Source organism: Rattus norvegicus, chromosome X (genome assembly GCF_036323735.1).
Source record: "Rattus norvegicus strain BN/NHsdMcwi chromosome X, GRCr8, whole genome shotgun sequence".
Taxonomy (NCBI): domain Eukaryota; kingdom Metazoa; phylum Chordata; class Mammalia; order Rodentia; family Muridae; genus Rattus; species Rattus norvegicus.
This window is the reverse complement of record NC_086039.1, coordinates 9,254,514-9,273,018: the sequence shown is the minus strand read 5'-3', so window position 1 is coordinate 9,273,018 and position 18,505 is coordinate 9,254,514.

The window sequence follows — 18,505 nt, the reverse complement described above, 5'->3', positions numbered from 1 at the left end:
GCTCAGGAGAACTAGAAGTATCTGGCAACTGGCTGAATTATCCTGACAACTCAGTTCACAATTTTCATACTGAGAGTTAATGTCCACTAAAGAAGACTGGGTTTATTGTTGCTGCTACTGCTGTTGTTTCTTCTTATAGAACCAGCTTGACAGTCTTGCCTTCCTGCTTAGATATGACATATATTTAAAAGTTTGGATGATAGTGGATAGTGATAAACATTGTATAACCCAAGGGGTACCTAACATTTCCTGAGCATTACAGAAAAGATACCTGATCTCCTAAGCCTGTGCATGGATATTAGGCAAGAAATTCTATAGTGTTGATTGAAAGTTGTTGAAAACTAGTCTGAAGAGACAGAGCCATGCCTTTCCTTTTGATGAAAGCAGCAGAGATACAGCAAATGGAAAGAGAGATCGAATTGGAAGAAAACCATTTGTCATGTTTCTTGCCTAAACCTGGAAATATACCTTACCAAAGCCCTTAAACTAAACCCCACCAGAAACACATTTGTAGTTAAATAAATTGGCATTTTTTTACTTGTTGCCATGAGAAAGAAAATGTACCCTAAGGGAATCAGTTTGAGGATTACAGGATTCCATATAGAATTTGAGTTTTGGTTAAGTGACTTAGAGGATGGTCTAAGAATGCAAGAAGGTATCCAGCACTGTATGTTGAGAGAAAGTGGAAAATGCCATGATTGTCAATGTTTCCTGGGTGACACAATGAGCTTGATTTTGTCTGGGTTTAGAAGAAATTATAAGATCACTTTCTTACAATGATGTATATGTGCTAAAATGACATACTCAGATGCCCCTTATTTTCCACACTAACTAAAAGTAAATTTAAAAATTATTTTTCTAAGTAAAAAATAGATTTCCTCTGTACAAAAAAGAAAAAAAGATAAATAAAAGAAAGACTTTGTTTTATTTTTATTTTCTTGTCACAGACTTACACCCACTTTGTCTGTTTGAAATTCTCAGAACTATATGTGCCTAAAATTCTACCCATCGGATTAGTGTATACATAATGTAGAAATATAACTGTGAATGCAAAATTAGTTCTGCATGTCAGACTAATTTCTCACTCACTGTGGTAAGAATGATGTAAACAAAATTGATGAGAAGTTTGTAGTGGTAACTGAATTCCATTACTGTACCCTGAGTTGAAGCACTTTTTGCACAGTGATAGTTAGGTTTGGACTTTCTGGGAGACTCTGTGCTTTACAAAACTAAAACAAACAAACAAACAAACAAACGAAAAGAATCACATATTCCTATTAATTTAAGTGTAGATAAAGCTGACCAAACTAGGTACTTCTGTGGATTACATTGTGATCTTTTGAAGGGACATACAATGGGGTAGTATTTGGAGAGGGTGATTTTAAAATGAGAATTTTAATTTTAAACTAAAGGATTTAAGATTTAAAAATGAGATTTTAAAATGAGGTAGGTGAGATGATAAAGTTAGGGAGCTCATGATAAGAAGTGTGCAATTATGAAAACACCACAAAATAAACTTTCTTTCTTTTTCTCTTTGTCTTTCTCTTTCCCTTTTCCTATCCCTCCCTTTACTCTCTATCCCTGTTCCTGGCTGCTATGATATAGAAAGATTTGCTCCCCCTATAACTCCCTGCCATAATAGTCTGCCTCACGCTGGCTCCAAAATCAAAGGGATTTGTCAATTATGGAATGGAGTTTATGAAGCCATGCTCTAAAATACTTTTTTCCCAATTGTTTTTTTCCTTAGGTACTTTGTTAAGACAGAAAATTGCATAACATACTATCCAACTTCCTGATTCCTGGCTATATTCATCAAAACACAAGTTTCTGTTAAAGTCAATATATAAACCAGTCTATGGTATTCTGTTATGGTACATCAAGCCAATTAATAAACACACATAGTTATTATGTCATGTATTTAAAATGAGGAATCCTTTTCTGTCCTTGTCAGTAAAACACCAGGTCCATGTTGTAGTTTTCTTGCTTTCTTTCCTATGCCAGAACTGAGATGAAGCAGCTCATAAAATAGAAAGTGAATTAAAAAATAGATTCTTCATGATTTCAGAAACAACTTGACCAGAAACAAACCAATATTTTCCTAGTTTTATAGCAATTTCCCAGATAAGCAGGATGCCTGCAAAATATTTTTTCCTATAAAACTTACCTAGGATTGGTAGTTATTTTCTCTATCCACATCCATGCCTCATTTTCCTTTAAACACAAAATGACTTTAAACAAGTGAGTTTAAACCATTCCATTTTGTTCTAAAACAAAAAGAAAATCTGTTTCTTAACTCCTTAGGTAAACTCTCTGGGTTTCCCAAGTTAATATTAAACAACACTGCTGTTATTACATCTAACATTTTATGAATGGGGAAAACATTAGGGATCCTTAGAAATTCTAAAACATAAATTTTTATCATCATCATCATCAATTTACAATCTAGCTATTGCCCTCTCCTGGGACCCCCCCCCAACAGTTCATCATCACATTCCTCATGCCTCCTGTTACCATCACCGAATCTCCTCTCCTCCTGGGGCCAGTTCTTTCTAGAGTTAGGTGCATCTTCTCTCACTAAGTCCAGACCAAGCAGTTCTATTTTGTATATGTGTCGGACCTCGGACCAGATCCTATATACTGCCTGGTTGGTGGCTGAGTGTCTGGGATCCTGGTTAGTAGAGACTGATGGTTGTGTATAAGTATCTGGGTCTGTCTTAGTCAGTTGCTGGTTGGGTCCCTCAGACGACAGCCATGAAACGCTCTAAAGGGGAGATTTTTTTTTTAAGTTTAACTATTTATTTATTTGTGTGTTTGTTTGATTTACACTCTAGATTTTATTTCCCTCCTGGTCCACCCTCCAACTGTTCCACATCCCATACATCCCTCCTGTCTCCACAAAGATGTCCCAACCCCACCCATCCCACCAGATCTCTAAACTCTCTGGAGCCACCAGTCTCTTGAGGGTTAGGTACATCTTTTCTGACTGGACCCAAACCCAGTAATCCCCTGCTGTATGTGTGTTGAAGGTGTTGAGGGCTTCATCTCAGCTGGTGTATGCTGTCTGGTTGGTGCTCCAGTTTCTGAGAGATCTCAGGGGTCCAGGTTAATTGAGAATGCTGGTCCTCCTACAGGGTTGCTCTCCTCCTCAGCTTCTTATAGTTTTACCCCAATTCAACCACAGCAGCAAGCAGCTTCTATTTATTGGTTGGGTGCAAATATCTGCATCTGACTCTTTCATCTGTTTGTTGGGTCTTCCAGTGGGTGGTCATGATAGGCCTCATTTTGTAAGTGTTCCATAGCCTCAGTGTCAGGCTTGGTGTTAGGCCTTGGGGCCTCCCCTTGACAGGTCCCACTTTGGACCTGTCACTGAAACTTTTTTTTTCCTCAGGCTCTTCTCCATTTGCATCCCTGCAGTTCTTTCAGACGAGAACAATTATGGGCCAGAGTTTTGTCTGTGGGATAGCAAACCCATCCCTCAATTGATGCCCTGTCTTTCAGGAGATGGGTTCTATAAGTTCCCTCTCCCCACTGTAGGGCCTTTCATCTAGAGTCCTCCACTTTGAGCCCTGAGGTTCTCTCATCTCCCAGGTATCTGGTACATTTTGGAGCATCCTCCCAACCTCCTACCTCCTGAGGTCACTGATTTCCATTCTTTCTGCTGGACCTCAGGGCTTAAGTCCCCCCCACACACACACACCCTGTTGCAGCATGCTAGTCCTTGTTCCTATTCCATGTGGATCCATGCACTCTAGCGGTTTCTCTGTTACTGCTTCCACACACTCTCCTGTTGGTAGTTGTTACCATGCCTGAGAATCGCAGCGTTTTGCTGGCCATGCTAGCCCCAAGCATTTTATAACCTAGCACAGCTCCCTTTTACAGATAGGAATGTACACATTCTCAACTACCCAATCTTCAGCAAATGGAAAAACCAACAACCAGACTTATGTGTTAAATGCTCAATATATAATACATCCACACAATTAACTTACAACCAATTGATAAGGGTATAAATAGCCCACATAGATAAGATACAGTTTGTTCATTCAGATACACAAAATCCTTTACACATCCATCCCTTAAGAATATTCATAACAACCTATAAGTGTTCAGAGAGAAATCTTAACATTGGCCTCCATGTTCTCTTAGCTGCTTTCTTCTCCTCTCACTCCAGTCTCCTCCTCCTCTAAAACTTTTCTCCCACCCATCCTTCCTTCTTGTCCAATGACAGACCTCATTCTATCCTGTACCTGCCTTCGCCTGCACAATGACATCAGTCTACACCACCCAATACCAGATCATTTTCTCCTTTCTTACCCCATCTCTCCCAGGTCTGTCCCTTCCTCACCAATTGGGGTTGCTTTTTTCCCTCCCAAGTGGGACTGAGGTATCCTAACTTGGACCCTTCCGCTTGTTGACCATTTTGAGTTCTGTGGACTGTACCTTGGATAGTCTGTACATTTTTGACTAGTATCACCTTATTAGTGACTACATACCCTGCATGTCCTTTTGGGTCTGAGTTACCTCACTCAGGATGATGTTTTCTATTTCTATTTATTTGCCTGCAAAACTCAGAATGTCCTTGTTCTTAATAGCTGAGTAGTATTACATTGTGTAAATATACCAAATTTTCTGTATCCATTCCTCTGTTGAGGGACATCTGGGGTGTCTCCAGCTTCTGGCTATGACAAATAAAGCTAGTATGAGCATAGTGGAGCATGTGTCATTGTTATATGTTGGAGAATCTTTTGGGTATATGCCCAAGGGTAGTGTAGCTGGGTTGTCAGGTAGCACTATGTCCATTTTTTTTTTTAGGAACTGCCAGACTGATTTCCAGAGTTGCCATACCAGTTTTCAATTCCACCAGCAATAGAGGACTGTTCCTATTTCTACACATCCTCACCATCACGTATTGTCACCTGGGTTTTTGATCTTAGCCATTTTGATTGGTTTAAGGTGGAATCTCAGGGTCATTTTTATTTGCATTTCTCTGATGACTAACACTTTGAACATTTCTTTAGGTGCTTCTCAGGCATTTGAGATTAACAAACATAGTCTTCTGGAGCTCAGTTTTGCAAGTGTGATGTGAGAATTATTTCTGCATTTCTATTGGACTGTGGTTTTCCATTTCAATTTGCTCTGAATATGATCTTCCAGTTAACTAAGTTCACTGGATTGTAGTTAGCTGATGGCACAAGTGTATATACTGTCTAAAGAGGGCTTTAGTACACAAATCATGTAAGAACTCACACGTACCAGCTAGAATAACCCTCACTTACATTTTGAATTTTTTTCTGAGATATATTTCTTTATTTATATTTCAAATGTTATTCCCTTTCCTGGTATCCTGTCCGTAAGCCCCCCATCCCCTCTCGCTCCCCCATATGGGTATTCCCATCATCCACCCCCTAACAATCCCCCAAACTACCGACATACCCCTGCACTGGGGGGTCCAATCTTGGCAGGACCAAGGGTTTCCCCTTCCACTGGTGCCCCAACAAGGCTATTCTCTGCTACATATGCAGTTGGAGCCCTGAGTCAGTCCATTAATAGTCTTTGGTAGTGGTTTAGTCCCTGGAAGCTCTGGTTGGTTAACATTGTTATTCTTATAGGGTTGCAAGCCCCTTCAGCTCTTTCAATGCTTCCTTTAATTCCTCCAAAGAGGGTCCTGTTCTAAGACTGGTGGTTTGCTGCTAGCATTTACCTCTGTGTTGGACATGCTCTGGATGTATCTCTCAGGAGTGATTTATAGCCAGTCTCTTTCAGCATGCACTTTTTAGCTTCATCAATCTTACCTAGTTTTGGTGGCTGTATATAGATTGGCCATATGTGGGGCAGGGTCTGAATAGCCATTCCTTGAGTCGCTGCTCTAAACTTTGCCTCCATGTCCCCTCCTATGGATATTTTTCCTATCTCTGTACCAGTACCATACAGATTTTATGACTATTGCACTGTAATACTGCTTAAGGTGACGGATGGTGATTCCCACCAGAAGTTCTTTTGTGGTTGAGTATAGTAATTGTTACCCTGGGTTTTTGTTATTCCAAATGAATTTGCAAAATTGTTCTTTCTATCTCTATAAAGAACTGAGTAGGAATTTTGATGGGGATTGCATTGAATCTATAGATAGCTTTTGGTAAAATGGCCATTTTTACTATATTAATCCTGCCAATCCATGAGCATGGGAGATCTTTCCATCTTCTGAGATCTTCTTCATTTTTTTTCTTCAGAGCTTGAAGTTATTATCATACAGATCTTTCACTTGATTGGATAAAGTCACACCATGATATTTTACATTATTTGGAAGTATTGTTAATGGTATCACTTCCCTAATTTCTTTCTCAGCCTGTTTATTCTAGGAGAGGAGGAAGGCTGTTGATTTGTTTGAGTTAATTTTATACACAGCCACTTTGCTGAAGTTGTTTATCAGGTTTAGTAGTTCTCTGGTGGAACTTTTCAGTTCACTTAGGTATAATATCCTATCGTCTGCAAATAGTGATAGTTTGATTCTTCCCTTTCAATTTGTATCCCTTTGATGTCCTTTCTTTGTCTGATTGCTCTGGCTAGGACTTCAAATACTATACAGAATAAGTCAGGAGAGAACATACAGCCTTTTCTAGTCCCTGATTTAAGTGGGATTGCTTCATGTTTCTCTCCATTTAGTTTGATGTTAGCTAATGGTTTGCTGTATATTGATTTTACTATGTTTAGATATGGGCATTGAATTCCTGATCTTTCCAGGACTTTTATCATGAAGGGTTGTTGAATTTTGTCAAATGCTTTCTCGCCATCTAAAGAAATGATCTTATCTTTGAGTTTGTTTATATAGTGGATTACATTGATGGATTTCTGTTTATTAAATCATTCTGGCATCCCTGGGATGAAGCCCACATGATCATAATGGATGATTGTTTTGATGTGTTCTTGGATTCAGTTTACAAAAAATTTATTGAGTATTTTTGCATCAATATTCATAAGGGAATTTGGTCTGAAGTTTTCTTTCTTTGTTTGGTCTTTGTGTGGTTTCAATCTAAGAGTATTTGTGGCTTCTTAGGAGGAATTTGGTAGTGCTCCGTCTGTTTCTATTTTGTGTAATAGTTTGGAAAGTATTGATATTAGGTCTTCTGTGAAGGTCTGATAGAATTCTGCAGCGAACCCATCTGGTCCTGGGCTCCTTTTTGTTGGGAGACTTTTTTTTTTTTTTTGAGCTGAGGACCGAGCCCAGGGCCTTGTGCTTCCTAGGAAAGCACTCTACCACTGAGCTAAATCCCCAACTGGTGGGAGACTTTTAACAGCAGCTTTTACTTCTTTAAGAGTTATACTGGTTGTGTAGATGATTTATTTGTTCCTGATTTAATTTTGGTATCTGTTATCTGTCTATAAAATAGTCCATTTCCTTCAGATTTTCCAGTTTTGTTGAATATAGCTTTTTTTTTTAAAAAAAATAGGATCTAATGATTTTTTTTTAATTTTCTCAGATTCTGTTGTTATGTCTCCCTTTTCATTTCTGATGTTGTTAATTTGGGTATACTCTCTGTGACCTCTGGTTAGTCTGGCTAAGGGTTTAGTCTATCTTGTGATTTTATCAAAGAACCAGCTCCTGGTTTTGTTGATTCTTTGTATAGTCCTTTTCATTTCTACTTTGTTGATTTCAGCCCTGAGTTTGATTTTTTACTGCCTTCTACTCCTCTTGGGCTTAATTATTTCTTTTTATTTTAGAGCTTTTTGGTGTGCCGTCAAGCCACTGACATATGCTATCTCATGTTTCTTTTTGCAGTCACTCAGAGCTATGAGTTTTCCTCCTAGCACTGCTTTCATTGTGTACCATAAGTTTGGATATGTTGTATCTTCATTTTTATTAAATTCTAAGAAGTCTTTAATTTTATTCTTTATTTCTTCCTTGATCAAGTTGTTATTGAGCAGAGCATTGTTCAACTTCCATGTATATGTGGGCTTTTCATGTCATTATTGTTGTTACTGAAGACCATCCTTAGTCCGTGGTGATCTGATAGGATGCATAGAATTATTACTATATTCCTTTATATGTTGAGGACTGTTTTGTGACCAATTATACGGTCAGTTTTGGAGAAGGTAGCATGAGGTGCTGAGAAGAAGGTATATCCTTTTGTTTTAGGATGGAATGTTCAATAAATATCTGTTTAATCCATTTGGTTCATAACTTCTCTTAGTTTCTCTATGTCTCTATTTAATTTCTGTTTCCGTGATCTGTCCATTGATGAGAGTGGGGTATTGAAATCTACTACTACTATTTTGTGTGAAGTAAAATGTGTGCTTTGAGCTGTTGTAAGGTTTCTTTTATGAATGTAGGTGCCCTTACATTTGAAGCATAGATATTTAGGATTGAGAGTTGATCTTGGTGGATTTTTCCTTTGATGAATATGAAGTGTCCTTCCTTATCTTTTTTGATGACTGTTGGTTGAAAGTCAATTTTATTCAATATTAGAATAGCAACTCAAGCTTTTTCTTTGGGACATTTGCATGGAAAATTGTTTTCCAGCCATTTATTCCAAAGTAGTACCTGTCTTTGTCTCTGAGTTGTGTTTCCTACATGTAGCAAAATGCTGGGTCCTCTTTATGTATCCAGTCTCTCTCTCTCTCTCTCTCTCTCTCTCTCTCTCTCTCTCTCTCTCTCTCTCTTTTATATGAGTGCAACTTGTCAAATTCATCTTTATCAGAATAAGGTTAATAGTTTCTGTTTTTTTCAAAGCCATTCATTTTGATGTGACCAATGGGGCTATATAAAGAATATACGTATTTACCTAATAATTAATCTAGTCCAGTCAGGGAAGCATATAACACACATTTTTTTTATTAACTTGAGTATTTCTTGTATACATTTCGAGTGCTATTCCCTTTCCTGGTTTCCAGGTAAACATCCTCCTCCCCCCTCCCCTTCCTTATGGGTGTTCCGCTCCCCATCCTCCCCCCATTGCCGCCCTCCCCCCAACAGTCTAGTTCACTGGGGGTTCAGTCTTAGCAGGACCCAGGCCTTCCCCTTCCACTGGTGCTCTTACTAGGATATTCATTGCTACCTATGAGGTCAGAGTCCAGGGTCAGTCCATGTATAGTCTTTAGTTAGTGGCTTAGTCCCTGGAAGCACTGGTTGCTTGGCATTGTTGTCATATGGGGTCTCGAGCCCCTTCAAGCTCTTCCAGTTCTTTCTCTGATTCCTTCAACGGGGGTCCTATTCTCAGTTCAGTGGTTTGCTGCTGACATTTGCCTCTGTGTTTGCTGTATTCTGGCTGTGTCTCTCAGGAGCAATCTACAACCGGCTCCTGTCGGTCTGCCCTTCTTTCCTTCATCCATCTTGTCTAATTGGATGGCTGTATATGTATGGGCCACATGTGGGGCAGGCTCTGAATGGGTGTTCCTTCTGTGTCTGTTTTAATCTGTGCCTCTCTATTCCCTGCCAAGGGTATTCTTGTTCCCCTTTTAAAGAAGGAGTGAAGCATTCACATTTTGATCATCCGTCTTGAGTTTCATTTGTTCTAGGCATCTAGGGTAATTAAAGCATTGGGGCTAATAGCCACTTATCAATGAGTGCATACCATATATGTTTTTCTGTGATTGGGTTACCTCACTCAGGATGGTATTTTCCAGTTCCAACCATTTGCCTACGAATTTCATAAAGTCGTTGTTTTTGATAGCTGAGTAATATTCCATTGTGTAGATGTACCACATTTTCTGTATCCATTCCTCTGTTGAAGGGCATCTGGGTTGTTTCCAGCTTCTCGCTATTATAAATAAGGCTGCTATGAACATAGTGGAGCACGTGTCTTTTTTATATGTTGGGGCATCTTTTGGGTATATGCCTAAGAAAGGTATAGCTGGATCCTCAGGCAGTTCAATGTCCAATTTTCTGAGGAACATCCAGACTGATTTCCAGAATGGTTGTACCAGTCTGTAATCCTACCAACAATGGAGGAGTGTTCCTCTTTCTCCGCATCCTCGCCAGCATCTGCTGTGACCTGAGTTTTTGATCTTAGCCATTCTCACTGGTGTGAGGTGAAATCTCAGGGTTGTTTTGATTTGCATTTCCCTTATGACTAAAGATGTTGAACATTTCTTTAGTTGTTTCTCAGCCATTCGGCATTCCTCAGCTGTGAATTCTTTGTTTAGCTCTGAACCCCATTTTTTAATAGGGTTATTTGTCTCCCTGCGGTCTAACTTCTTGAGTTCTTTGTATATTTTGGATATAAGGCCTCTATCTGTTGTAGGATTGGTGAAGATCTTTTTCCCAATCTGTTGGTTGCCATTTTGTCCTAACCACAGTGTCCTTTGCCTTACAGAAGCTTTGCAGTTTTATGACATCCCATTTGTCTATTCTTGATCTTAGAGCATAAGCCATTGGTGTATTGTTCAGGAAATTTTTTCCAGTGCCCATGTGTTCCAGATGCTTTCCTAGTTTTTCTTCTATTAGTTTGAGTGTATCTGGTTTTATGTGGAGGTCCTTGATCCACTTGGACTTAAGCTTTGTACAGGGTGATAAGCATGGATCGATCTGTATTCTTCTACATGTTGCCGTCCAGTTGAACCAGCACCATTTGCTGAAAATGCTATCTTTTTTCCATTTGATGGTTTTGGCTCCTTTGTCAAAAATCAAGTGCCCATAGGTGTGTGGGTTCATTTCTGGGTCTTAAATTCTGTTCCATTGGTCTATCTGTCTGTCTCTGTACCAATACCATGCAGTTTTTATCACTATTGCTCTGTAATACTGCTTGAGTTCAGGGATAGTGATTCCCCCTGAAGTCCTTTTATTGTTGAGGATAGTTTTAGCTATCCCCGGTTTTTTGTTATTCCAGATGAATTTGCAAATTTTTCTGTCTAACTCTTTGAAGAATTGGATTGGTATTTTGATGGGGATTGCATTGAATCTGTAGATCGCTTTTGGTAAAATGGCCATTTTTACTATATTAATCCTGCCAATCCATGAGCATGGGAGATCTTTACATCTTTTGAGGTCTTCTTCAATTTCTGTCTTCAGAGTCTTGAAGTTCTTATTGAACAAATCTTTTACTTGCTTGGTTAAGGTCACACTGAGGTACTTTTTATTATTTGGGTCTATTATGAAGGGTGTCATTTCCCTAATTTCTTTCTCGGCTTGTTTCTCTTTTGTGTAGAGGAAGGCTACTGACTTATTTGAGTTAATTTTATACCCAACCACTTTGTTGAAGTTGTTTATCAGCTTTAGTAGTTCTCTGGTGGAACTTTTGGGATCACTTAAATATACTATCATATCGTCTGCAAAAAGTGATATTTTGACTTCTTCTTTTCCGATCTGTATCCCCTTGACCTCCTTTTGTTGTCTGATTGCTCTGGCTAGAACTTCAAGAACTATATTGAATAAGTAGGGAGAGAGTGGGCAGCCTTGTCTAGTCCCTGATTTTAGTGGGATTGCTTCAAGTTTCTCTCCATTTAGTTTAATGTTAGCAACTGGTTTGCTGTATATGGTTTTTACTATGTTTAGGTATGGGCTTGAATTCCCATTCTTTCCAGGACTTTTATCATGAAGGGGTGTTGAGTTTTGTCAAATGCTTTCTCAGCATCTAGTGAAATCATCTATTCTCTTAGTCTATGTCTTTTTATTGGGGATTTGAGTCTGTGGTTGTTGAGAGATATTAAATAATAATGATTGTCGCTTCTTGTTATTTTTGTTGTTAGAAGTGCAATTTTGTTTGTGTGTCTCTCTTTTAGTTTCATTGTAAGCAGATTATATTCTTGCTTTCTGAATGGTGTAGTTTTCCATGTATTATCCTTTGTAGGGCTGGATTCATAGAAAGACATTGTGTAAATTTGGATTTGTCATGGAATATCGTGGTTTCTTTATCTATTTTAATTGAGAGTTTTGCTGGATATAATAGCTTGGGCTGGCATTTGTGTTCTCTTAAGGTCTGTGTGACATTTCTTCAAAATCTTTTGGCTTTCATAATCTCTGGTAAGAAGTCTGGTGTAATTCTTTCTACGTCTGCTTTTATATGTCACTTGACCTTTTTCCCTTACTGCTTTTAATATTCTTTCTTTCCTTCATTCTTTCTTCCTTTCTTCCTTCCTTTTTTTTTTTGGTGTTTTAGCTATTATGTGATCGGAGGAATTTCTTTTCTGGTCCAATCTGTTTGGAGCTCTATAGGCTTCTTGTATGTCTATGCGCCTCTCGTTCTTTATATTAGGAAAGTTTTCTTCTATAATTTTGTTGAATATATTTTCTGATCCTTTAAGTTGGGAGTCTTCCCTTTCTTCTATACCTATTATCCTTTGGTTTGATCTTCTCATCGTGTCCTGGATTTCCCAGGAGTTTTATGATAGGAGCTTTTGCATTTCACATTATCTTTGACTATTGTGTCAATATTTTCTGTGGCATCTTCTGCCCCTGAGATTCTCTCTTCTGTCTCTTGTACTGTTGGTGATACTTGTATCTATGACTCTTTGTCTCTTTCTTAGGTATTCTATATCCAGGATTTTCTCACTTTGTGCTTTCTTTATTGTTTCTATTTCCATTTTTAAATCCTGGATGGATCTGTTCAATTCCTTCACCTATTTGGTTGTGTTTTCCTGTAATACTTTCAGGGATTTTTGTGTTTCCTCTTTAAGGGCTTCTACTTGTTTACTTGTGTTTTCCTGCATTTCTCTAAGGGAGTTACTTATGTCCTTCTTAACGTCCTCCATCATTATCATAAAATCTGATTTTAAGTCTAAATCTTGCTTTTCTGGTGTGTTTTGATACCCAGTATTTTCTTTGGTGGAAGAACTGGGCTCTGATGATTCCATGTAGCCTTGGTTTCTGTTGCTCCGGTTCCTGTGCTTGCCTCTAGCCATTGGCTTGTCTCTGGTATTTGCTTGTCTTGCTGTTTCTGAGAGTGGCTTGACCCTCCTGTAGACCTCTGTGTCAACACTCCTGTAGAACTGTTTTCCTGTTTTCTTTCAGTCTTTCTGAGAACAGGTGCTCTAATTTCAGGTATGTAGCCATGTCTGGAGACTGTCTTTCAGGTCTAGTTGTGGGCGGGCAAGAATCAGAAAGTTCATGTCCCTGATTGCTCCTATGTCCTAGCACCCAGGGGACACAGTTGGCTCTAGGTGATTCCCTCTTGGATCTGGAATGTGGGCAGAGGGCATTCTCCTCTGATTTCTCAGGAGTGTCCACACTTCTGAGGGTCCAGCTCTCTCCCCCATGGGCTTTGAGTTCAGGGAGCTGTTTGTCCAGTTCTATTCAGTCCTGGGTTCAGATCAGAACCACAGGTACCAGCGGCAGACTCTTCCTATATTCATGCATCCACAGGCACTGGGCAGCTTCCCCTTGGACCAGGGATATGGGTAGAGGTGTGCAGAAGTGGTAGTCTGTCCTGTGGTCTCAGGATGTCTGCATTTCTGGGTGTTGTCAATGAGGGTGCAGAGGGTACCTGAAAGAGAATGGGGGACAAGAGATGTGAAGAAGGATGCCAAGACAAGAGTCTGATCAAGGTGATAATTTTATTTTCTCCCAAGGCTGAATTTATATCATAACAGGGGTAAAAGGGGGGGAGTGGGAAATATTTATGCAGGCCAAGAACACAGTATTTGTGTGGTCAGCTGATGTCAACAGGATGTTGGTTTTTCAGAAAAGTTACAGGTTTTTCATATCTATTAGTCAGCAGGATGTTGGTTTTTCAGAAAGGTTACAGGTCATCACATTGGGCATCTTGACATCAGATTTATTTCCCAGCAAGGTCACAATTTTATCATATCATTATTCATCCTGACCACCAGATTAGTAAGAGTCTTCTGCCGCTGGCTGGGGATTTTCCATGAACCCAGTCATACTTAACTCTAACTATACTATTAACATCAATAATGGAGGGTTTTAAGAGCATCACTCCCAACAGGGTGTTTAGCTCTCTTCCCCACAGGATTTGGGTACAGGGAATTGTGTGATGATATCAGTTCACTTTCAGGCAGAGCCTGTAACAGGAAGTGCCCTGATCCAGAAGTCTTCTGCCTCTGTGTGTCCTTAATCCACCAGGCAGGTCACTTGGAATAGGAAAGTGGGTCTTGCCTCTGCTCTCAGATGTGTAGGTGCTCCTGGTGATTCTCTTTCAACTCTAGGTGTGGGCAAGAATCAGAAGGGTCCTGCCCCTGATTGCTCCTAGGTCCATGTACCCAGGGGACACAGTTGGCACTAGGCGATTCCCTCTTGGGTCTTGAATGTGAGAAGAGGATAGTCTCCTCTGATTTCTCAGGAGTGTCCACGCTTCTGAGGGTCCAGCTCTTTTTCCCATAGGATTTGGGTGCAGGGAGCTGTTTGGCCAGTTCAGTTCAGTCCTGCGCACAGACCATAATAGCAGGTACCAGTGGCTGACTATTCTCTATTCCTCTGTCCAGAGGCACTGTGCAATTTCCCCTTAGACCAGGGATGTGGGTAGAGGTGTGCAGAAGTGGCAGTCTGTCCTGTGGTCTCATGCTGTCTGCAATTCTGTGTGTTTGGTTCTCTTCCCACTGGATTTGGGTACAGGGAACTGTGTCCCATTTCTCTTCTAAATCTAGAAATATGACTTTTTCTCACCCTCTAGAATTATGTTACAGGCTTCTTGCTTCTACATGTATCTGTCCACCTTACAGTCAGTACTGGCTTAAGAGTTGCAAGAATTTCACATAATTACTTGTCTTTCAATTATATATTGTGAATATTATATATTCATAAAATGTAATAACTGAATTTTAGATTAGTAGAAAAATGATCATTATCCCTATAGTGTATTTCTATCGCCTACCAGACTGCTTGGCATTGAGAAAGTGTTAAATAAGTGTTGATAGAGTGACAGAACATCTGATTTTTATGATTGGATACCCTGCTGTAATTAATATGTAACTTGCTAAGTTCAATTACTCACAGAAACATTTTAAGGATCTAGTTGAGGGTATCAAACCTTTAGGGAAAAAAGCATGAAATGGTTCTCTCTGGCATTTTTCAATTACTGTTTTAAACTCTGTCTTTCTCATTGAGGTTAATAACATGGTCCTTAGTCAGTGTTGGAGCTATGGTATAAAGTGTCATTAGTAAACTTTATTGTTGTATGAACATCATAGAATGTACAGCTAATAAAACTACAGTGTACTAAGCTATGTATTCTTATGGGACCCCAGTCACATATGCAATGTGTTTTTGATTCAGATCCAAATGTTTTGATGACACAGGACTATGCTTTTGCTTTTTCCTCTCCAACCAATTTAGAACAGTTTTATTCCATTTCCACAGACTGAGTGATCTTGTGTATTTTACTAGATGAATATAGTAGTCAGTCCAAAAATTTTCTCTTATACAGAAGTAAAATTAAAACCCCACTTCTACTTGCTTAAATGGAGGGAGTTGTAATGGTCTGGGGGATGAGGTGGAATAATCTATCTACTCTTATAGCAACATGCATTCTACTTTCTTTGCCACAAGTTGCAGAGAAAAGAGCATAAGACATCACATGTTATTACACAATGGTCTATAGCATTGAACAAAGGTCTAAGTGAGTTACTCACCTCTGCTTGCTAAGTTATAATGCTGCTCTGATTAGTTGGATTTAGACTTGGGGATGGAGTATCATTTTTCCTTTTTTTTTTCTTGCAATCTTTGTTAACTTGAGTATTTCTTATTTACATTTCGATTGCTATTCCCCTTCCTGGTTTTAAGGCCAACATCCACCTAGCCCCTACCTCTCCCATTCTCTGTGGGTGTTCCCCTCCCCATCTTCCCCCAATTAGTGCCCTCCTCCAAACAATCAGATTCAATGGGGGTTCAGTCTTCACAGGACGAAGGGCTTCCCCTTCCACTGGTGCTCTTACTAGGCTATTCATTACTACGTATGCAGTTGGAGTCCAGGGTCAGTCCATGTATAGTCTTTCAGTAGTGGCTAAGTCCCTGGAAGCTCTGGTTGCTTGGCATTGTTTTTCATTTGGGGTCGCAAGCCCCTTCAAGCTCTTTCAGTCCTTTCTAAAATTCCTTCAACGGGTGTCTCGTTCTCAGTTCAGTGTATTAATGATGGCATTTGCCTATGTATTTGCTGTATTCTGGCTGTGTCTCTCAGGAGAGATTTACATCCGGTTCCTGTCAGCCTGCACATTTTTTTTTTCGGAGCTGGGGACGGAACCAAGGGCCTTGCTCTTGCTAGGTAAGCACTCTACCACTAAGCTAAATGTCCAACTCCCAGCCTGCACTTCTTTGCTTCATCCATCTTATCTAGTTTGGTGGGTGTATATGTATGGACCATATGTGGGGAAGGCTCTGAATGGGTGTTCCTCCTGCCTCTGTTCTAAACTTTACCTCCCTATTCTCTCCCAAGGGTATTCTTGTTCCCATTTTAAAGAAGGAGTGAACCATTCGCATTTTGGTCATCCTTCTTGAGTTTCATGTGTTCTGTGAATCCAGGGTAATTCAAGAATTTGGGCTAATAGCCACATAAAAATGAGTGCATACCATGTGTGTTTTTCTGTGATTGGGTTACCTCACTTAGCATGATACTTTCTAGTTCCATCCATTTGCCTATGAATTTCATAAAGTCCTTGTTTTTGATAGCTGAGTAATATTCCATTGTGTAGATGTACCACATTTTCTGTATCCATTTCTCTGTTGAAGGGCATCTGGGTTCTTTCCACCTTCTGGCTATTGTAAATAAGGCTTCTATGAACATAGTGGAACAGGTGTCTTCGTTATATGTTGAGGCATGTTTTGGGTATATGCCCAAGAGAGGTATAACTGGGTCCTCAGGTAGTTGAATGTCCATTTTTCTGAGAAACCTCCAGACTGATTTCGAGAATGGTTGTACCAGTCTGCAATCCTACCAACAATGGAGGAGTGTTCCTCTTTTTCCACATCCTCACCAGGATTTGCTGTCACCTGAGTTTTTGGACTTGAACATTCTCACTGGTGTGAGGTGAAATCTCAGGGTTGTTTTGATTTGCATTTCCTTTATGACTAAAGATGTTGAACATTTCTTCAGGTGTTTCTCACCCATTCAGCATTCCTCACTTATGAATTCTTTGTTTAGCTCAGAACCCCATTTTTAAAAGGGTTATTTGTCTCCCTGTAGACTATCTTCTTGAGTTCTTTGTATATTTTGGATATAAGCCCTTTGCCAGTTGAAGGATTGGAAAAGATATTTTACCAATCTGTGGTTGCCGTTTTGTCCTAACAACAGTGTCCTTTGCCTTACAGAAGCTTTGTGGTTTTATGGGATCCCATTTGTTGATTCTTGGTGTTTTTTTTTTTCAGGAAATTTTCTCCAGTGCCCATGTGTTCAAGAGGCTTCCCCACTTTTTCTTCTCTTAGTTTGAGTGTATCTGGTTTGATGTGGAGGTCCTTGATCTTCTTGGACTTAAACTTTGTACAGAGTGATGAGCATGGATCTATCTCCATTCTTCTACATGCTGACCTCCAGTTGAACTGGCACCATTTGCTAAAAATGCTATCTTTTTTCCATTGGATGGTTTTGGCTCCTTTATCAAAAATGAAGTGACAATAGGTGTGTGGGTCAATTTCTGGGTCTTCAACTCTATTCCACTGGTCTGTTTGTCTCTGTACAAATACCATACAGTTTTTATCACTATTGCTCTGTAATACTGCTTGAGTTCAGGGATAGTGATTAACCCGGAAGTCCTTTTAATGTTGAGGTTAGTTTTAGCTATCCTGGGTTTTTTCTTATTCCAGATGAATTTGCAAATTGGTCTGTCTAATTCTCTGAAAAATTGGATTGGTATTTTGATGGGGATTGGATTGAGTTTGTAGATCGCTTTTGATAAAATGGCCATTTTTACTATATTAATCCTGCCAATCCATGAGCATGGGAGATCTTCCCATCTTCTGAGTTCTTCTTCAAATACTTCAGACCATTTGCTTGGAAAGTTGTTTTCCAGCCTTTCACTCTGAGGTATTGTCTGTCTTTGTCTCTGAGGGGTGTTTCCTGTAGACAGCAGAATTCAGGGTCCTCATTGCATATCCAGTTTGGTAATCTATGTCTTTTTATTGGGGAGTTGAGTCCATTGATTTTGAGAGATATTAAGGAATAGTGATTGTTGCTTCCTGGTATATTCGTATTTGGATGTGAGATTATGTTTGTGTGCTTTTCTTCTCTTTGTTTTGTTGCCAAGACGATTAGTTTCTTGCTTTTTCTAGGGTGTAGCTTGCCTCCTTATGTTGGCCTTTACCATTTATTATCCTTTATAGTGCTGGATTTATAGAAAGATAGTATTTAAATTTGGTTTTGTCATGGAATATCTTGATTTCTCCATCTATGTTAATTGCGAGTTTTGCTGAATACAGTAACCTGGGCTGGCATTTGTGTTCTCTTAGGATCTGTATGACATCTGTCCAGGATCTTCTGACTTTCATAATCTCTGTTGAGAAGACCGTTCTAATTCTGATAGGTCTGCCTTTATATGTTACTTTCCCTTTTGCCTTACTGCTTTTAATATTCTTTCTTTGTTTTGTGCATTTGGTGTTTTGACTGTTATGTGACAGGAGGAGTTTCTTTTC